Source organism: Xyrauchen texanus, chromosome 30, assembly GCF_025860055.1.
Source record: "Xyrauchen texanus isolate HMW12.3.18 chromosome 30, RBS_HiC_50CHRs, whole genome shotgun sequence".
Lineage (NCBI taxonomy): Eukaryota > Metazoa > Chordata > Actinopteri > Cypriniformes > Catostomidae > Xyrauchen > Xyrauchen texanus.
Genome location: NC_068305.1, coordinates 35,641,752 through 35,664,952, shown reverse-complemented (window position 1 = coordinate 35,664,952; position 23,201 = coordinate 35,641,752). Strand labels below are relative to the sequence as shown.

Sequence of the window (23,201 nt, the reverse complement as noted above, 5' to 3'; positions counted from 1 at the left end):
CTTTGAGATGTTAATGATTTAGATTGTGAATCCAAACTTTTTAAGATGTTTAGCAGATGTTAATTAAATTGTGAAGCGTTCCAGATGAAAAGACCTAAAACAGTCATCTCAGAGATATTTGTGTGCTATCTGGATACTTGAAAGATTAAGGTTATTATGCGAATTAAGTTTATGATTTCTTGCGCCTCTGGTAGATTTGATGTAACTGACATAATGAACAAGAAATAAAATAAAACCTAGCCTTATCATCACTTTTTCACACCACTACAGCAGACAATAGGGAGATTTAAGTCAGAGAATGACCTTAAATGGCCAGAGAATCCGTGTAATAAATGAAACCGTAAACAATAAATGTGGAAAACACGGACATGAACACGTGATCAAAACAGGGAACACAGAAACTCAAGACACCTGAGACAGGTGTGTATTTGTATGTGATTTTCATGACCCGCTAAATAAACAAATGTTTGTTTAGAGTGGATAGACTTTCATGAGAAACCACATTAATTCCCAAAACAGGTATAGCATTATAATCAATGAGTTATACACTGCAGACTGTAGCAGAATTTAGAGATGACAAGCCTAATAAACCAATATAGGTCAGAAAAGAGCCTTCCAGTTACAACTAACACTAACAATGTGCACCACAAACAGACCATCAGAACTAAATTCCTAAACTACAAATCAAATATCTTCCATTAAAATATTTGTAACTAGACACATACTATATAATAACATAAATAGAAGACATTTAATCACTAAAGAGGCCGCACAGAATCTACAACTCGAGATCAAATAGAGAACTGTCGCCTTCTGGTAGAATAAAGGAAATAAATGTCATTTTTAAGCTTAATTTTTCACTTAAAACGAACAGATGGACAGATGCAGGGATACACATATTAATCCTGATGGTCATGTCCAAAGCCGGCTGATAGGCCACTGAGTTCAGCTCGATCAATTCATTTCACTAATGCGTATGTAACTGAATTAACATGTCATATGAACTCATCCATGCAAACAGAAGGAAAAACTTAGTACTTTAAAACGCACATCTGCGCAAATCCGTATTCATTATTCTCATCTTCATTAGCTGATGTCACGAACATGTCAGACAGAAGCTCGGTGTGTGTGTGCGTGTGTGTATATTTGTGTCATTTACCCGTTTCGCCATGGAGCCCCGGGCCTGAACCCTCCGGTGGTCGCGCACTGCCAGTCTTCCCTCCGCGTCTCTCCCCGTCTTGACCCTCCCCGGAACCGGCCTGCTCGGCTCCGTCGTCTCGGGCTCTCTATCGCCGCAGAGGCCCGTCAGCACGAAGAAGTGTGCGGGGTCCTAAACACCGTTGGTTTAGGTTTGGAGTGACGTCACAGTTGACCAAACACACTAACCGCGAACACTTGTGAAAATACGCGAAATAACAGATCTCGAACACATTGTTTTGCTTTCAGATTAAGCCGTGTGTTGAAAAATCGAAATTGTACGGATTCAAGTTGGCCAAATTGTATAAGTTGGGTCATAGGAATTCCTAGTTTTACAACAGCTAATCAGGGGACTCTCTTTATTACATTATTACGTCTTACATAACATAGGGCTTCTCTTTTCACTTCAAATCATGCTTTGGGACACTATGGTTAGATTTAGATATGAGGTTTGGGTAAGGGCATACAATTAAGATGCATGTACACAACGTCTGACACTCGAAACTTTCACTTCCGCATTACACATCCGCGGATTTGCTCGTCTACAATTTGCACAATTTCATACGAATTAGACATCTCGTACAAATTACTATGACGACTCATGATTAAGCGTATTTGGTTTGTCTAATTATCCTTATATAAACACTTCGCCCAACTAATTATATTTGGTTCCCTGAATGTAAGTTTATGAATAACAAAACCTAAAGAGAAGGCTCAAAACAAATAAATAAATAACCAAACAGAAACTAAATGCTAATATTAGGAGAACGTTCTGTGTTTGCTTGAATCTTGATCTCAATAAAGCTTTAGTACATCAAAAGTCGGTAAAGGTCGGTAGTTTAAATACTAAGACAACATTTAGCCTATTTACAGAGGAAACGTTTTTAACGCTTCCCTAATTAACATTAAAATGGTAAGTAAAACAGGTTATGCAGACATAATAGGCTAACAAATGCATGGTAATTTTTTGTTAGGACACTTTGTGAATATTGAAACAACAAACTTTTAATTGAAATCCAAATTTCTCTCATGTGGCATTGAGTCAAACTGATAATGCAAAAGAGTTTTAGAAATGTAAGCACAGCGTAATTCTAGCGGGAATACTAGCAGCTGTGCATCATCGCACCATTAGCTGGGTAACTCCTAGCCAATCACATGTAAGCCATTGCTTTATAAGTCTGCTGACAATATCACATTGTTGTTTCAGTGTGCTAACATGGCAACCTCCACCACCCTAGCACCACCAGTTGAGTCCCGTCCTGCACAGGGGTAGGCTCCTCGCCAATGCCTCCTATCTCTGGCAGGATATGACGGTTCTGAGTACAACTCTTCGGACCGCCAGACGGGCTTACACTAAAGAGACACATTACATTTCTGTTTTATATTCATCAAATAAATGTCATCTTAAGTCTGCGAGTCTTCCTGAGAAGTGAACTGACATTCACCTGTCTGAAATACTCCCTTGGGGCCATATTACCGAAACTTCCTATCTTCAGTCTTAAGATCTGTCAAATTCTGAATGTTTAAATGAAACCAGCATGTTCACTTAATAGATAGGATGGTATTATAGAGTTTGGATATTTCTGTAATACGGCCACTGATCCAAAAAGTCCTCAACATTGCCCAAAACAGCCTGTTATGTCTTGCTGAAAGTAATCTGGAAGACCTTGTAAATACCATGGTAATCATTTAGTAACATCCCATAAATCTCAAAGTACCATGTTACCATCAAAGTACTTTTTTAGTAATGAAGTATAAACTCTGCAAAGGGCCAAACCTTGATTTTAATATATACCTTTAAGATAGCAAGACAGACAGTGACAGAAGACATTTTCCCCAGCCTACACATCTGTTCATGATGCTCTCACTAAAATGTACTTCGCATCATGCCTGCTCGCACTGCCACTGTGCCAGAACTGGCCATATCTGGTTTTCTCTTTGTGGCAGTGTGGGTGTGTGTCAAGTGCCTGTCTGGAGAGAAAGCGGTAAGGGTGCTTGCACCTGAGCTAAATTATGTCTAACACCTGTCTCTAATTCCAGTAAGCATGGGGAGAGCGGCATATAAACAGCCACACAACCGCCAGATGGGGAGAGAGAATGACACGAGTGACCAGCATGTCTTGTATACTATTGTTGTGAAGCTGAAGTGTGTGTAGCTGCTGTGAAGCTGAAGAGTGTGTGTAGCTGCAGTGAAGCTGAAGAGTGTGTGTAGCTGCTGTTGAAGATGTTTGTGTTACATGTTGATTAAATTGGAGAGGACTGCACAGACATCAAAAGGCAAATAAATAAAGAGCCTTACTGGACTGCATCACTGCCCCCTGTCTCGTCCTTTCTACACTCTGCAAAGTCACTTTTGAATATGGGAAGTCACAGCAGTGCCATCTTTGATTTTTGATGGGAACAACAATGAGGCTGTACAGTACAGATTTATCATCTCTTCAGTGGGCTGTACTGCAGTTTAAAGTGTTTGTGGATCGTTTTGTGGACAAAACATTGAAAAAATATCTTGCCAAGAACATTCAAAGGGTAAAAAAATGAAAATCAGATGGGATCTAGGAGCTTTATATGGCTTTATACCATGGGTACCATTAAAGAGACGGCAACCATCACAGCCTCGTTTTCATTCCTGTTAAAAATCAAAGATGGTGCCACAATGAAAAAGTCTAGTCACGTTCTTTTGGGCTTGCTGGCACTTAGCTCCCAGAGCACAATAAAGTGGGACCCACAACCAAACACAGCTGGGATATATTTAAATATTAAGGATATACTTATTGAAAAGACATTACTTTAATGTATACTATAATTGCTATGCTTTCTATGCAGCTCAAATTGAGGTAGCTTATTTTCACTTGTTTTGGCAGGCCAAGTTGCTTCGTTTGCACTTGTTTCTTTTGGGAGATCTGGCAACACTGGCACTCAATCGGCCCAGTTTTTCTATACAAAGTACAAAGAAGTCACAGTGCGCATGCTTTGAATGTGTCCGTTGGGCTCGTGGTCAAAAAAGTGTACTTTGAAAGGCTAAGTGCTTGAAACAAAGTGCTTAAAAACTACACACACCGACCACTTTATTAGGTACACCTGTACACCTACTTGTCCATGCGATCATCTAATCAGCCAATCGTGTGGCAGCAGTGCAATGTATAAAATAATGCAGTACAGGTCAGAAGCTTCAGTTAATGTTTACATCATCCATCAGAATGGAGAAAAATGTGATCTTACTGATTTCGACCATGGCATGATTGTTGGTGCCAGACGGGCTGGTTTGTGTATTTTTGCAACTGCTGATCTCCTGGTATTTTCACACACAACAGCCTCTAGAGTCTACTCAGAATGGTGGGAAAAACAAAACACCCAGTGTGTGGCAGTTCTGTGGACGAAAATGGCTTGATCATGACAGCGGTCAGAGAAGAATGGCCAGGCTGGTCCAAGCTGACAGGAAGGAGATAATAACCCAAATAACCACGTATTACAACAGTGCTATGCAGAAAAGCATTTCTGAGCATACAACACATTGAACATTGAGATGGATGGGCTACAGCAGCAGAAGATCCCTTCGGGTACAACTACTGTCAGCTAAGAACAGGAAACTGAGGCTGCAGTGGGCACAGGCTCACCAAAACTGGACGGTAGACGATTGGAAAAACATCACCTTGTCTGACGAACACATCATAAGAAAGTGTTTCACCGCTGTTCAAATTTGGATCGCACCAGCTATATGTATAAAGTTTTCCATCTGAAAGGACTAAAAATTAAATTTTAATAAAATACAAAGTAATCTCTTCAGTAATCAAAATACTTTTTTAATGTACCTGTAACACTTAATTTATTTACTTTAAGTTTACTATGCTAAAAAAATCACACTATCTGTTAAATGGTGAGTGATGGTGGTGTAGTGGGCTAAAGCACATAGTTGTTAATCAGAAGGTTGCTGGTTCGATCCCCACAGCCACCACCATTGTGTCCTTGAGCAAGACACTTAACTCCAGGTTGCTCCGGGGGGGATTGTCCCTGTAAGTGCGCTGTAAGTCGCTTTGGATAAAAGCGTCTGCCAAATGCATAAATGTAAATGTAAATCATATGCCGATGCGAGTGAAAACTCTGGAGACCGGAAAAGAAAAACAGGCTTCCATTATGAATCATCGAACACTTCATGTTGAGGAAAAAGATGGATACCCTTTCCTTTATATATGAATTACTGCTTTTAAACCACTCCATCAACCAGCATTTGAATTCATTTTGATGTGTCCAGTCTTTTTAGAGAGCATTTAACTAGATGATTTTGGAAAGGTAAGGGCCTGGAGGAAAACATTTACCCATTAAGATAACAACTGATCTGACAGCTTAAAGGAATATTCCGGGTTCAATAAAAGTTAAGCTCAATCGACAGCATTTGTGGCATAATATTGATTACCAAAAAAATTCTCTGCTTCACAAAAAAGCACAAATCTGGGTTAAAGTGAGGTGAAACGAGCGTGGTCTATGAATGAATTTGGCAAAAAAGACAATATTTAGAGAGCAAATGGCAAGACTGAAGACTTCAAAACAAACTTGCAATTCAACAAGTTATTTTGGCAGGTATTTAAGATGAAAATTTATTTCAGCAGAAATGTACACTCACCTTAAGGATTATTAGGAACACCTGTTCAATTTCTCATTAATGCAATTATCTAATCAACCAATCACATGGCAGTTGCTTCAATGCATTTAGGGGTGTGGTCCTGGTCAAGAAAATCTCCTGAACTCCAAACTGAATGTCAGAATGGGAAAGAAAGGTGATTTAAGCAATTTTGAGCGTGGCATGGTTGTTGGTGCCAGACGGGCTGGTCTGAGTATTTCACAATCTGCTCAGTCACTGGGATTTTCACGCACAACCATTTCTAGGGTTTACAAAGAATGGTGTGAAAAGGGAAAAACATCCAGTATGCGGCAGTCCTGTGGGCGAAAATGCCTTGTTGATGCTAGAGGTCAGAGGAGAATGGGCTGACTGATTCAAGCTGATAGAAGAGCAACTTTGCCTGAAATAACCAGTCGTTACAACCGAGGTATGCAGCAAAGCATTTGTGAAGCCACAACACACACAACCTTGAGGCGGATGGGCTACAACAGCAGAAGACCCCACCGGGTACCACTCATCTCCACTACAAATAGGAAAAAGAGGCTACAATTTGCAAGAGCTCACCAAAATTGGACAGTTGAAGACTCGAAAAATGTTGCCTGGTCTGATGAGTCTCGATTTCTGTTGAGACATTCAGATGGTAGAGTCAGAATTTGGCGTAAACAGAATGAGAACATGGATCCATCATGCCTTGTTACCACTGTGCAGGCTGGTGGTGGTGGTGTAATGGTGTGGGGGATGTTTTCTTGGCACACTTTAGGCCCCTTAGTGCCAATTGGGCATCGTTTAAATGCCACGGCCTACCTGAGCATTGTTTCTGACCATGTCCATCCCTTTATGGCCACCATGTACCCATCCTCTGATGGCTACTTCCAGCAGGATAATGCACCATGTCACAAAGCTCGAATCATTTCAAATTGGTTTCTTGAACATGACAATGAGTTCACTGTACTAAAATGGCCCCCACAGTCACCAGATCTCAACCCAATAGAGCATCTTTGGGATGTGGTGGAACGGGAGCTTCGTGCCCTGGATGTGCATCCCACAAATCTCCATCAACTGCAAGATGCTATCCTATCAATATGGGCCAGCATTTCTAAAGAATGCTTTCAGCACCTTGTTGAATCAATGCCACGTAGAATTAAGGCAGTTCTGAAGGCGAAAGAGGGTCAAACACAGTATTAGTATGGTGTTCCTAATAATCCTTTAGGTGAGTGTATATTAAAATGTTAAAATCCCACAGTCCTTCAATGGAAAAGAAAGCATTAAAATAATGATTTCTCACATTCTCACCTTGCACACAGCCACAGTCACAAGTCAACATGTGCATAGAGCCCCCAGAATTATACACAGCAGGTCAGACGTGTGTATAAATATTTGTGGGCAAGAAATATAGGTTCATAGGAAGTATGAGAGGTACATAACGTGCTTCTAGTAAAATCTACAAAATTCATTATAGGTAAAATGCTCCAGTATGGAGCACAGTACATAATTCACCTGATCAAAACTTTAAAACTAAATCATTCAGATCTGACATAATTTATTTTTAGACTGATTCTTCGAAATACCACCAACTTGTGTAGGACCAAATATCTCCTGAGTGTACAGCTGCAAGTAAAAAGCTGCAAATGAAAATGTGGAGCGGAGGGGGGCGGGGCCGGGTCGGAATATTGCGTGCCCGGTCCCCAATCGGCCTGATGAGGTGCGCGAGGGATAAAGGCGGCCGGTGACGATAGTTCGAGAGAGAGAATTACGGGCAAGTCCGTCATGTGTGTTTATGTTTGTGTGTTTTGTTTTTCATTCAATATTATTTATATTGACAAGCCGGTTCTCGCCTCCTCCTTGCCCATCATTTAACTGTGTTACATTGGTGCCGAAGCCCGGGAAGGAGGAGTCCTCGACACTGCCGTCCACCCTGGGGAGCGCCGCTGCCATCTGCCGGGTGACGGAGTAGCCCGACCGCCCGGATGCGGGGAACGGCCGTCGTCCGTGGGGCAAGTGGGGACTGGATACCCCGACCGCATGGAGCGAGGGAGCTGCTGCCGGGGGCGGAGGAGTGCCCCGCCGTCCCCAGAGATGCGGAGGGGTCGAGGGAGACTGCCGTCCGCGAGGGGACGAGGGAAGATACGCCCGACTGCCCGGAGCGGTAGGGCCACTGCCAGGGGCGGGGGAGTGTCCCCATCTGCTGCCAGAAAAGCGGAGGGGCGTTCTGCCCGCTGGGGGTCGAAGGTTTGACTCCGGTTCGCCCGGGGTTGGAGCGGCTGTCGTTCACCAGATAGTGTGGAGGAGTGTTCGAGGACCACGCGACGGTACATCAGAGAACCGGTGAGTGAGCTTTTTCTCTCTCTCCTCTCTCTCTGTCGCACCGTGTTGGCCTTTTCCCTCGCCTGGTTTTGTTGTTGTTATTGTTGTCTTCCCCTCCTGTCTCCTCCCAGGAAGAGGAAGGCGGGGATGAGCACGCGGGACGCGAGATACACCCCGCCCCAGGGATGGGGGGGGGGGCACCCCGGCCTGAGATAACGCCGGGAGGAGTGTGGAGCGGAGGGGGGCGGGGCCGGGTCGAAATATCGCACGCCCGGTCCCCATTCGGCCTGATGAGGCGTGTGAGGGATAAAGGCGGCCGGTGACGATGGTTCGAGAGAGAGAGAATTACAGGCATGTCCGTCATGTGTGTTTATGTTTGTGTGTTTTGGTTTTCATTAAATATTATTTATATTAACAAGCCGGTTCTCGCCTCCTCCTTGCCCGTCTTTTAACTGTGTTACAGAAAATAAAAAAAATAAAAATGTAATTGAAAATAAATCACAGTCCAGCAGGCGCGGCGTCAGCCGATTTTGCCGGGGCTTCAGCCCCGAATGTTTTGAGTGTAGCCCCGAATGTATTTTGAAAAGTTGACTGACAATAGCCTATGTAAACCCCCGAAATCATAAGTTGCCTTACTTCATTGTGCTTTGGCTTTGCACATACTGCATACAGCCTGTAAAAATAGACATAGGTCTTAAAAATAATCTAGCCAATAGAATAAGTTTCTTTGCTGTCGGTAGCCTATGGGCGACTCCGTTTCTTCCTCTCTGTTGAATATGCAGCAGGTAGGGGAGGAGCTTGCACAGTCGTTGACATCAACTAAAGTTACTTAGTGGCGAGTTAATGGCAATTAGCAGGAAAGACAGCAAACATTAAGCAAATGAGGCTTTGGGGATTTTTCTGAAAGAAGTCAGTGGGTAGCCAGGAACACTAGTTTAATCACACTGCTTTTGTAACGAGAGCCAGCAGGTAGATAGCTGTGCAGTGTGTAAACCTCACTGTCCTGACCTCAAGAGGTGCACTAGCGACTGACACTCCTTGTTAGCGCATACGCCTCTCAGGCCGGACAAGTCGGTTCGAGTCCCGTTTTCTTGTTTATTAGGTGTTTTCTCTAAGGATAACCAATGAGCATTAACATAATGTATTTGTGACTTGTTTTGTGATATTAGTTTGTAGTAAATATACACTTTGATTTGATTAATTGGTTTTGTAGAGGGTAGCAAAGATGAGCTACAGACTGAGGAGCAGCAGCAGCAGCAGCTGTGCCAGAATCAGGCATGGAAACTGGTAACAATTAATCAGTCACTTTACTTTAGAGAAAGTTAAAAGTGAAACATCGTTTATCCCAATGCTCCTAATGACAGATGAACATTGAGAATGATATACAGTTCGATGCCATGGTGTGTCAATGAACTTAGAATAAAGTAATTCATGTATTGCTTTAATTTAGGATCTTCTACATCATTTTGACTATTTATGTAAAAAAATATAAATTATTTACATTAAATATTTTTTTTACCTCACTTTACTCACTATAATATAACTCATTTGTGATGACTTTATGGTAATGTACAAGAAAATTCAAGAATCATGATAGATCTAAGGGCAATCCCACTGATCTGCTCTTCCCAATACATTTTCTTCAATGGTATTGGTCTACAATTTGACATATGTAGCACTTGATGAATTAGTTGTTTGAAGCTGATTTGCAATAAGTTATGTGCTGTATCTGTTCTGTTGCATCACAGATGATTCAGGGAGGATGAGTTAGTCGAGGGTCAGGGTATATTCTGGCAAACCGTTTGCCAATCACGTCTAGCAATCGGCAAAGCAAAATGTGGCACACGCCATTTACCAACAAGCGATGGGTAACTCGCAAAGCACGATGTTTCGTCCCGTTTTCCCAGCACGATACCATAGAACGGCATAAAGAGGGGTGAGAAGTAAGAGGTGGGGCACCAGTTAAAACATTTCAAAGTTAAAGTTCACGCAAACAGGTATTAATAGACGAGTTTTAGTCAATAAATATTGATTGTTTATAGCTAAATCCAGTGTTAAAGTAGAACACAAACAATCTGCTGGCTATATTTGGAACATTATAAATCCAAAGTGTACGGTCACTTCCACGTATTCGTTCAGGGGGCTTAAGTAGCTACACCCGGCGCTGCGATTACCTGGAGCTGTCAAAATAACTGAGAGAAGATGATGAGTTTCTAGAATTTTGCAGAAGCACTCCTAATCTGGGTATTGAATTTATTGTGTTAGCCTATATTTCTTAAATTGCACACAAGCATGAAAACAATGTAGGCTACTTTAAATATTTGTATTATCTTAATGGGCCATGAGTGATAAACAAATAGCCTAATGTATAACCTTGATTATTTTCCAAACAAGATGACTTGCGCCTAAATATCCCTGTAAACCAGATAAAGGAGACACTTTTATTTTTCACTTTGTTTTGAACATTACAGTTGATATAGTTTTAATAATACAGGTTTGTTGTAAACGTCATTTTATTAGGCTATATATTTTAAGTTGAATATTTGATTGAATGTGTCAGTTGCAAAGGCTGGTATCACTGGGATCGCATGAGCAGACCAAACTTTGATTTGTCTGGGATCCCAAGACCCTTTCTGAAGTATGTTAATGTGTGTGTTTAAATAAATCCGAATGAGATTTTACCGGAAATACGTAACGTTAGTGCAGTTCATAAAGTAAACCGCGTAATTTAAATTTCGCTCTGAATTCCCCCTCTGCATACCAAGCTCTGATAAACTACATGATATTTCCATATCTGTGTGTCCATCTTCATACATGCTCTTTATAACGTTTTCATATGCTGATAAACTCATGGTACCGACTAAGTCGAGTTAGAAGTGCACCCACTGCATTTAAATTACGCGGTTTACTTATAGATATGGAAATATCATATAGTTTATCAGAGCTTTTTGGATTTATAATGTTCCAAATATAGCCAGCAGATTGTTTGTGTTCTACTTTAACACTGGATTTAGCTATAAACAATCAATATTTATTGACTAAAACGTGTCTATTAATACCTGTTTGCGTGAACTTTAACTTTGAAATGTTTTAACTGGTGCCCCACCTCTTACTTCTCACCCCTCTTTATGCCGTTCTATGGTATCGTGCTGGGAAAACGGGAAGAAACATCGTGCTTTGCGAGTTACCCATCGCTTGTTGGTAAATGGCGTGTGCCACATTTTGCTTTGCCGATTGCTAGACGTGATTGGCAAACGGTTTGCCAGAATATACCCTGACCGTCGAGGATATACTAAAGTGGAAGATTTAGGAACTGTAGAAACAGGCCCAGCCAGCGCAAAACTCAAAGAATACCCTCTCAACAGCTTTGGACTACAGAGAAGTGGTTGCTAATGTGAAAATAAAATTGTCTTGGCTAAGCCCTGGATGTCCTTCAATGCTGGAAACGCCTCTGCAGTACAGCATACAACCCTTTTCCTTTCATTTCATTCCTTCAGAAAGTCGACTTCACACATTCGCAACAGCTGCATCTCCCAACAACATAACCACTCCCACATCTTATAAAACACGCCTACATTCTTCAGCCAGCCAATCAACTCATCACTCTTCATCTTCGCTCACGTACCTCGTTCTCTTTCATTACGTTCTGTTTCCACCGCAGTCCATTCTGTCCAGTTCGCGAGAGGACTCAACCCCCCAACAGATTGGAAATTTATTTGGCCACATACGTTTTTTAAAAGCTTAAAACGTTACCAAAAGTCAGTACAGAAGTTCCGCAACACATACCTCAGAAAACTGGATCTCTACCTCAAAGACAAATCAATCTTTAAAAACACTGAAAAACAACAAAACATTTCACTTCTCAACCAATCCACAGGAAGCCAAGCCCCGCCCAAAGCCCAGAACTGCTCTCTGATTGGATGATCATGGATTCGGAGGCCGTTGTGGGAACGTCTGCAGCGTTTGAATGGAGACCCCGCACCTGAAAATGTAATAACTCATTTACAGGAGAAAAAATAAAAAACAAATGAAAAGAATAAATTATCATGCCTACAAATTTCTCAACCAGTATGATACTCAAATAGCACAGCTTGCATTACATATGGCTTAACCTGAAAAAAAAAGTACATGTTTTTTAATTAAATTAAATAATAATAATAATATCTTCGTTCTAACAAAACTTGTTAAAAAGGCTTTTTTGAGGAAGGTCACACGGTGAAAACTAGTTATATGTTGTGTACATCTAAATATTTTGCACTGTACTTCAAATATATTGTTTCTATACTTATAATCACTTTAAATCAATAGTTTTATTTCATTGATTTATCCCTCATTAAAGACGTTAAGTACACATTCTCATACCTTTGTCTTTGATGCATGGCTTTATACAAGATTTATAGTTAATAAGGACTTAATAAGGATCTTTTTCTTACCCAAAGCTATTGTATTGCTTAAAAAGAAATTGATTAAATCAGTGGATTAATTTATTTAGGCCTATTTTAAATTTATCCCCTTTTCTCCCAATTTGGAATGCCCAATTCTCACTACTTAGTAGGTCCTCATGGTGGCGCGATTACTCACTTCAATCCGGGTGGCTGAGTTGAGTTGCCTCCGCATCTGAGACAGTCAATCTGCACATTTATCACGTGACTCGTTGTGCATGACACCGTGAAGATGCCCCATTGAGAGCGAGAACCCCTAATCATGACTACGAAGAGTTTACCCCATGTGACTCTACCCTCCCTAGCAACTGGGCCAATTTGGTTGCTTAGGAGACCTGGCTGGAGTCACTCAGCACACCCTGGATTCAAACTCGCGACTCCAGAGGGGATGGTCAGGGTCAATATTCGCTGAGCTACCCAGGCCCCCATGGATTATAATTCCTTTTTTTAAAACTTGAACGATTTGGACCCCTTCGTTTGTGATCCGCAGAACAAAAAAAGTAAGTCAATAAGAGAATTTTCACAAATGCATAAAAATGTTACATTTGCTTCCAGTTTGTTTACTGCTGTAATTTGTATCAAGTGTATATATCACATTTTTGGGAAATAAACAGAAGGATATTTTGCCCAATGCATGTTGTAAATCAAATGTCTATTCTAAAGTAAAAGATTCCTGGTACAACATTTCAGGCCTAACTTCGGCTTAAAGCCTAATTTGACTGATGGTGTCTGAAACGAGCAGAGAAAGGCCATCAAAGGTAGACCAATAAAACAGAAGGGAAAGATGAATGAACAGAGTGATAAAAGAGAAAGAAAGAGCACTATAATGAAGGTGTTTCCCAGTATGGGTCTTCTCATAAAGATTCTGTATGCAAGACCTCTCTGACCATACAGGAAGTAGTTAAAAAAAAACTCCACACTCATAAACAGCCTCCTCATTAATACTAACAAGTGATTAAGCATAACAAGCCACCTTAGACAGTGCAAACACATGCCAGACACACACACCCCTTGCCCAGTAAAACATTACAAATGGGCGGGGAGAATAAATCTCATTAAATGTTCACAAAAAGAGAAAGCAACTAATAGGTTGACAGCGGTCTGGAAACAGTGGCTCAGATGTATTCTGGGTAATGTAGTTCTGATGTGAAGGCAGTTCAGCAGCCTCTCTTCATCTTCTCCTACATCTGCTGACAAGCATTAAAACACAGAAAGGAACAAAGGGATGGAAGTGAAGAGTTTTCTAGAGTGGCAAGCCAAGTTGCTATGAAAAACATAACATAACACCATCAGTCAGAAGAATATATCTCCTTCACTCATGGAATTCACCGTCGACATCTGACGGCCACAAGAGCTGTGTGTTCTGTCTAGGCCGCGCCCGTGCAGAAGCAGCGCTAGTCAAGGCTGAATGCCCACACTGCGAGGTAATGTGCCTCAAAACGCTCCATGCACGGACAGTGCTATTGACCTGAAAGCTCTCGCTCCGTCGCCTCCTCCGTCCCTCCTCCATCCCTCCAGGGGAACGGCGATGCTCAAGCTGAGGATATGGAGCAAACTATGACATTTTTTTTACTTTTTAATCTTTTAATTTCTGTAATTATGTCGCCCTTGTATTTATTTTTAAAAATCTGATTCATGTAGTGTTTACAGTTTTATAGATAAGTGATGCATTTTAAAGTTATCAGTCAAAAAACACCTATAAAATGCCAATATTTATTATTCTTTCTGGCAAACAGCCATAAAAGGGAATGTAAATTACGATATGTGTGCTACATTTTTAAATCGCAGCATAGAGTTTTAATTATAAAGGGGCATAGCTTTCGCAACTTAGTCCTCAGTACTCAACTGGAGTGGTGGTGGCGTAGTGGCTAAAGCACAGGGCTATTAATCAGAAGGTTGCTGATTCGAACCCCAAGGCCAACATCATTGTGTCCTTGAGCAAGGCACTTAACTCCAGGTTGCTCCGGGGGGATTGTCCCTGTAATAAGTGCACTGTAAGTCACTTTGGATAAAAGCATCTGCCAAATGCATAAATGTACTCTTGAGTACTTTTAAATGAGCTACTCTTTTACTCTTACTTGAGTAGTTTTTAGGAAAGGTACTTTTACTCTTCTCAAACGAAATTTTTTAAGAAGTCACAGTACTTTTACTTGAGTATTATTTTTCAGTACTCTTTCCACCCCTGCTGATTTCTCGTTATATTCTCATTATATCAGATGACGCAAGCAGTGGCGGATTTTGGCATCTTGCTTTGGGGCGGCAAAATGTAACCATGACATATAAAGAATTAAAATACTTCCCTATAGCATCTTGTGTTAATTTCCAAGTTAGTTTTAATTTCAAATATTTATTCCAAAGTAATATATATATATATATATATATATATATATAGTGTGTGTGTGTGTGTATTTATGTATGTATGTATGTATATATATATATATCATTATTTCATCATTATATATTGAATTATTGTTATATGAGGGGCTTTCTCAGCAAATATTTGTATATGCGATTAAATGCGATTAATCGTGATTAATTAATCGGGACACCATGTACTTAATTCAATTAAAAAATGTAATTGATTGACAGCCCTAATATTTACATATCTTTAAAATAAATAAATAAACAATTTTAGATAAATGTTTTCTTAGGGTTACTACATTTTACCTGAAAAAAATGTGCCTTTTGATAAAAATAGCAAAATATCTGATATTCTTTAAAACTTCACACGCAGTCCAGAGGGTCTAAAGGGGTCATCTTTGTTTTATGTTTTTTATTTATTTATTCAATCATTTAATTTCTATTATTTTGACTGTCTCCAGATGGTTACACACGCATTTTTTATTTAAGACCCGAAAAAAAAAGAAAAAAAAAAATTACTTTGAACTCTTTTGAGAAATTAAAAACATTTTCATCATATTGTCCTGGGGGATACAAACATTTAAGCGGCTGGGGTTAGGATCAATGAGTGAGTCTGTTAAATTTGTTTGAAAAAAAATCAATTCACAATCTTTATCTAAAAGTCAAAAGGAAGAATTTTTGGAGAGGGCAGCTGACCTTGAGGTAAACGCTTCTACCTTTTGATGTTATTGTCACAAAAAAGGGGTGGGAGCTCCAAACCGCAAGCAAAAATATATTGTCAAGTTCCTCTGCATTAAAACATGTATCTAGACTTGGAGTATATCAGTTGATTCTCAATAATACAGGTTGATATGCATTTGTACCGTGATTCATCTGATTTTGAAATCTGAAGTATCGCAGCATCAAGTACACAGGCGGAGGCAAAACCTACAGGCTAATGCACCTGTATATGGCTCTGTAGATGGATACGGCTCAATGGACAGAGCAGCTCTTACAGCTCAAGCTCTTTGCGAGAATCAGTGGGAAGCAAGTCCCGAGAAGCAGAAACCATTTTTATTCGGCATAGAATCGTTCATCACCACCCTTGAATTTACTATAGGAGCACCAGAGTTGGGTGTAATTATAAATATTATTAACTGATAAATATGTCATATTTGTTTTATAGAAATCATGTTACATCCAACCATGGTAGTGAAGAAGATCCATGCTTCCATTTGTTTACTATGGTCTTGTTACAAATACCACTGTTAAAAATATAAAAATAAATAATTAATGAATAAATGAAACATTTCAAAAGGGCAAATGCAAAATACACAAATTATTTTTTTTTTTAAGATTAAATAGAAATGTGCAAATCCCAAAAAATGGGCTAAAATATTTATCGTTTGAGTGCAAGAAAACATAACTGGTTAAATTTTAATAGATGTTAGAGATAACCTTATTGTTGTTGATGAAATTTACATCTGCATCCAATTCAAAATCAATGCTGAAATGTAGAATGAGCATTTGAGTGGGACAAAATATGCAATTTTATTGCTCTTTTCACTTATTTTTGGAAATATATGAACAATATTACTTTTATTATTAGTTTCTGTCTTTGCATTTTCATTTTATAGGCCTCAGATATAGCCCTCCATCTGTTTGAATTCAAGAAACACAAGGTTTGGTCTCACTTTCATGACACAAGCCTGCTGAATTTATTAACAAATCTATTAAATGATGCAATGCATCGAAGTTGCATCAAGCAAATTAAGCAAATAACACAAATATTTAGTTTTTGTACAAAAAAGTCTCCGCTTTAAAATTATGTCAAACGATTGGGGGGTTGAGAACCACTGCCCTAAACTAACCCTTTCCCTAACCCTAATCGTGTAGAAGTGTCACCCCAATTTGGAGTTGGCCCAACCTCCTTCTGAAATAACCCTCCCCTTCTGAAGTTACCCACCCTCTTTTGGAGTTTCTGCCCCCTTTTTTAATATCTCCAGGCTGCAGTTATACCTACTTAGGGTGCATAATGATTACTGTATGCATGTACCATCCTATTTACATAGTACTCCAATGTTCATCTCCAGAAAACATGGCAATTATGTGGTACTTTAAGTGATGTCTTTACCAGCACTACAGTCGTACAAAGTAACTTAACAAAGGGCCAGGGATCGTCACAGAGACAACCCTTGAACATGTTGATCAAATCAGTGATTGGTTTCTGAGGGTGTGCAACTCAGTTATGAAATTTGCTGTGACTAATGCGTAACTGACTTGCCCTATAAAATCTACATTTAATCTGTTTCTGCTGAACAGAAAAAATGTGGCATGAGGTTTGAGAGTTTTCAATGCATTTCCATCTTACACTGTAATGTCTTTTAGAAACTCTCCCCTACTGCTTATGTAAGTATAGACGTGGGAAGTATAAGCAGTAGGGGAGAGTTTCTAAAAAGCCGGTTAAAAGACATAACAGTGTAAAGAGGAAGGCTGTCAACCTACTGGTGTGATAATTTTCTTCTATTCTTCTATTGCCGTGGGAATTAGGGGTGCTGGGGGGTGCTCCCCTGTCAGCATTGCAGCACCCACTGTTCAATGCTGTCATATCATCGTATTTTGTGTTAATCTCGTTAATGGAAGTAATGACGAAAATGTTAAGGTTTTTTTTGTTATTTCCGCAGCAGCGGCCAACCCTAAAGCCCCCAGCACCAACTCAAACCCCCCACCCCTCCCGTCCGGCCATCCGCAGCACCCCCTGTTCAAAATTAATTCCCACTGCCTTGTATTTAAGTGAGCAGCTGTGCATTGTGTTGACACAAAATCAGCTCTATTGAACATCATTTGCGAGCAGTGTGTTGTATGTATGTTAGTTTGTATAAATTCCAGTTATTATCAATCCAGAAGAATTTTGCCTCATTACAGCATTTGTAATGAGAGCCAGCTGGACTATAGCTGATGCTAGAGGCTGTATCCTTTAGCGTCCTCATTAGCACGCCTGCCTCCCATACCAGAGATGCCAGTTCGAGTCCCGTTCGGACCGGGTCGAGCAGGACCGGCTACAGTGGTGCCGTGACCCGGATGGGAGTGAGGTTTAGGGGGGTGAGTGTAATGGGAGCCAGCTGGTAGGAAGCTGTACATATGTATACCTCACTCCCCTGGCCTCAAGAGGCGCACTAGCAACTGACACTAGAGGCTGTAGCCTTTAGCCTTCTCATTAGTACACATGCCCACATCCCATGCCGGAGAAGCCGGTTAGAGTCCCATTCGGAGTGGGTCGAGCAGGACCCCCATGCATAAATTCTCCACCCCCTTCACATCTTACACAACAGTTTTAATTTATGTTTCACCTTTGCTGTTTAAATAAACCATTTTTGTCACATACTTTATTGGTGCATGTTGAACTATTATGTTTCATTATGAAAATATCCATCTAGCTTTTCCTTGTTTCCTTTCCTTGAATCCTTTTTCTTGATTCCAAAGAGTCTGGAGCAAGGAAGTGAAAAAAGGAAGCAAGGAAAGGAAATGAGGATGCAAAATTTCAGAAATGAGAAGCACCCTTTGAATTAACCACACCTCTTTGAAGTAGCCACACTTTAAATATTGCCACAGTTCTTTAAACTTGCCAAATCCCATTGAATTAGCCACACCCCTTTGAAATAGCCACACCCTTTAGTATTAGCCACAGTTCTTTGAACTAGATATACACCCCTTAAAATTCACCACAATTCATTGAACTAGCCAAGCCCCTTAGAATTAGCCACACCCTTTTTAATAACCACAACCTTCATGGTTAGCCACACCTCTTACAATTAGCAGCACCTCTAAGAATTGGCCACACCTCTTTGAAATAGCCACACCCCTTAGAATTAGCCACACCTTTTTTAAATAACCACACCCTTCATGGTTAGCCACACCTCTTACTATTAGCAGCACCTCCAAGAATCAGCTACACCTCTTTGAAATAGACACACCCCTTATAATTAGCCACACCTTCTTCAAAAAAACCACACCCATTATGGTTCCCCACACCCTTAATATCAGCAGCACCTCTTAGAATTAGTTGCACCTCTTTATAATAGACAAACCCCTTAGATTTCACCACATTTCTTTAAATTGTCCACACCCCTTTGAATTAGCCACGCCCCTTGAAGCTAGCCACACCTCTTTGACATAGCCACACTCTTAAGTCTTAAACACACCCATAAATATTTGCAGCACCTCGCAGAATTAGCTACACCTAGCTACACCTCTTTGAAATAACCACACCCCTTCCAATTAGTCACACTTCTTGGAAATAGCTCTATGAGCCACACCCTTAATGTACACTTTTTAACATATATCATTAATCTCTGTCCTTTTCCCTTTATTCTATGCCATTATTAAAGTACATTCTTTAGGGAGGTGCATAGTAAAAATACATTCCCGGGCATAATGTATTCAAGAAGGAACGCACTGACCTTTGACCCATTCATTATTTTAAATACATTTTCATGTTTGTAGGTTGTAGTAGGCAGTGCAAACCAGAGATGATTTATAGCTGATGAGCAGCAAGTTTATTTCTGTATGTCCATGACATCTTAGAAGGGCAGCAGTGTGAAACCTGTACAGAATGTGACCATGTAGACACACACAGAGAGAGAGAGCGAGGACAGTTTGTCACATTGAGTTGAATATTAATAGTATAGAGAGTACTGCTGTATATATACCCGGTGGTTTCCAAGGGTTTAGCACACCAAAAACACATACTGTATATTTACAGTACATTAATAAATATAGTTCACACAAAAATTACAATTCTGTCAACATTTACTCACCCACATGTTGTTTTAAAGCAGCATTATTTAGTTTCTTCCATGGAACACTAACGGAGATGTACTTATAGTTGTTTATGTTGTTAATTTCCATACAAAGCAAGTGAATGGGGACTGGGGTGGTGGTGTAGTGATGTAGTGGTCTAAGCACATAACTGGTAATCTGGTAATCAGAAGGATGCTGGTTCGAGCCCCACACCCACCACCACTGTGTCCTTGAGCAAGCACTTAACTCCAGGTTGCTCTGGGGGGATTGTCCCTGTAATAAGAGCTCTGTAAGTCGCTTTGGATAAAAGCATCTGCCAAATGCATAAATGTAAATGTAAATGTTGAAAGCCTTATGAAGTCACATGATACATTTGCTTGAAAGTAACATCCTTATGCACTGCAAAACTTGTGCTTCACTATAACACTCAAATATCATTTGCACCTCACATGTTCTTCCGCAAGACTTCAGAAGTATTGGAAAATAATGCACAAGTTGCATAGACTACTTGTATTTTAGTGTGGGTTACAGAGGGTTAATCATGTAATTTTTAATGTGTTGTGCTGCCATCTGGCGGTCTGATGCGATACAAACACTTCATAAATGGGTCAGTCAGGATCGGCTTTGTGCTGATAAATCTAAGTTTATTATTAAAGACTTAAGGTGACACGGGCTCATCTAGAATCCGATATATGTGTGTCTATTAGGAATGTAAATATGTTTATAATAATAATAATAAAAAAAAACTCGCAGTGAACCTCTAAATTAAAGTCTGTGTTCTTCGCGTTTTGTCCAGCAGGGGGTGGTAACAGAGCACATTTGCTGCTCTTAAAGGGATAGTTCGCCACAAATTCTCACATAATTTACTCACCCCATGGCATCCCAAATGTGTCTGACTTTCTTTCATCTGCTGAACTGAAATGAAGGTTTTAGAAGAATTTCTCAGCTCCTATGGTCTATACAGTGCAAGTGAATGGGCACCAAATATTTTGAAGCTGCAAATTTTTTTTTATCACATAAATCAGCATAAAAGTATTCCATAATACTCCAGTGGTTAAATCAGTATCTTTGGAAGCTATATGATAGGTGTGGGTAAGAAACAGATCACTTTCACACACACTTGTGTTTTTGGTGATTCACATTAGTGCTGCACGATTAATCCTATCGCAATCTCGATGCCAGCCTGTGCGATTATATGATGGCAAATGCTGCGATTTTATTAGATAAATAAGTGCATGTGTGGACGTGGCAGCCCATTCTCTTTGAGAGCTGTTTGCCCATTTTCTAGACCGCTAATAAAAAGATGATCAGTCAGTCTCGGTTTAGGGAGTGGCACGTGTGGTTATCATCATAAGATCAGTCTTATGTGAAAAAATACAATTAAAATTACAACAACAATAAAATTTTTGTGTGTGTATATATATATATATGTATATATATATATATACACACACACACACACACACACACAACAACAACAACAACAGTTTTATTGGTTTGATTGAGTGAACCACACTTTTATATCCAGTTTCCTTTTCAAAAGAGTTTATACAAAATACATGTTACATCCTGCTTAAATGTCCCTGTTTGTTTGGACAATCTTATTTTTGTGAAAATGTGTATGTTCTTATTTATTGTTCTATTTTATTTAGGTGTAATATTGAGAAAATAACAATAGTTATTAAATAGCAGTAATGCAAAGATATTATTTAATTTTGTAAAAATATTTTAATTTGAAAACACTGCATTTATAGTTGTTGTTGTTGCTAGTTTGTATGTTTGAGTTGAAAAATACACATTTCAGCATTATCAGTTATCTATTTGTGCATTTTCTTTGATATTCAAGCAAGTTGACTCATGATAGCATTTTTTTATTATATCGCAATATTAACCTCAATAATCGCAATATGACATTTTTCCCAAATCGTGCAGCCCTAATTCACATTCTTCTTGCATCTCGCCCCCTACTGGGCAGGGAGAAGAATTTCAAGCAAAAGGACTTAAGTATTGATCTGTTTCTCACACACACAATTATATCACTTCTAAAAATATGGATTTAACCTCTGAAGTTTTATTTATTACTATATGCTGCCTTTAGGTGCATTTGGAGCATCAACATTTTGGCAGCCATTCACTTGCATTGTGGACCTACAGAGTTGAAATATTCTTCTAAATATCTTTGTATGTGTTCTGCAGAAGAATGAGGGTGAGTAAATTGAGATCATTTTTATTTTTAGGTGAACTATCCCTTTAAGGCCTAAATGGAAATGAAATGTCTCAACATGGTGGTATTTTAATTATAAAAGCCTATATGCATCATTATTTGAGAAGACCCATTCATAATTCAGTTTTGAGAGAGAGAGAGAGAGAGAGAGAGAGAGAGAGAGAGAGAGAGAGAGAGAGAGAGAGAGAGTGTGTGTGTAAAAATGTCCTGTGGCCAAAAAAAAAAAAATCCTCGATCCTCTTGGAATTCTAGTCTCTATTTTATCACCTATTTTAACTAGTAGTGAACACAATACACATTTCATTGCACCTTTTATAGAGTAAATGGGGACTGAGGCTAACAATCTGCCTTACATATCATTTTGACATGGAAGAAAGAAAGTCATACGGGTTTGGAACAACACAAGGCTGAGTAAATGATGACAGAATTAAAATTTTGGGGGAAGTATCCCTTTAAATGTACAGTATTAAAAACTGTCCCTTAGATTTTCCTTGTGCACCCCCAGTTCTGATTGGATGGTGAAATGATCAAGGTGGGCCCACTTCCCAGTCCAATAAATAGACATGCGCTTGCCCACCCTAAAGATCAAAATGCCCCCCAAAGATGGCACCCTGATTATGACCTTGTTCTACATCTCCCTTCAGTTTTTTTGCTCCATCATGGATTCAGCCCAGTGGATTCAACCCTCCGAAGAGTCCTGTCAATCATGAAACAAACCTGTGTGAGTGTTAAGTGAGCAGTCCTTTAGTTAGTGATGTGACACCGATGAGAGGGAAATGACCCACATGAGGGTTAAACAGAACACGACACCGGCACACCAAACATAACCTACAGCCTCCCACCGATTAACTGTAATAGAAGGTGCCGTGAGGGCATGTGTGTTAATTATTCAGAGAAGATCTAGATACCTGCTTCAGCGGCCATACTGTAAACCTGACAGGGAGAGCGAGAGAGAGAGATAGAGTGAGTGAGTGAGAGAGAGATAGAGTGAGTGAGTGAGTGAGCGAGAGATAGAGTGAGAGAGAGAGCATGAGAGATTGTCTTACTTGTGCCCTCAATGACTCCACCTGAGAACTGGTGTGATACAACATATTGAAAGCATTTGAGGTAAAATCACTTACACTCAGCAATGAGATTATTTAGACTTAAAGAAATATCCCAGGTTCAATACAAGTTAAGTTCAATCAACAGCATTGGTGGCATGAAGTTGATTACCTATAATAAATGTTTTTTTACTTTCATAAAAGCACAATTGAGGTTACAGTTAGGCACTTACAAT

General features: G+C 39.8%; 1 protein-coding gene across 4 annotated transcripts in view; it reads right to left on the bottom strand.

Moving 5' to 3' along the window:
- LOC127623821 (DNA (cytosine-5)-methyltransferase 3A-like) overlaps positions 1-12,045 on the bottom strand; it is a 65,792-nt gene extending 53,747 nt beyond the window's left edge. For 3 of the 4 annotated variants that reach the window (XM_052098360.1, XM_052098362.1, XM_052098365.1), the window contains exon 1: positions 1,160-1,289. The gene's annotated coding sequence lies outside the window, so the exon portion shown is untranslated. Of the gene's footprint in view, positions 1-1,159; positions 1,290-11,741 lie in introns of those variants that run through there. The other variant, XM_052098361.1, reaches the window with a different exon arrangement.
- Positions 12,046-23,201: the final 11,156 nt, after the last annotated feature.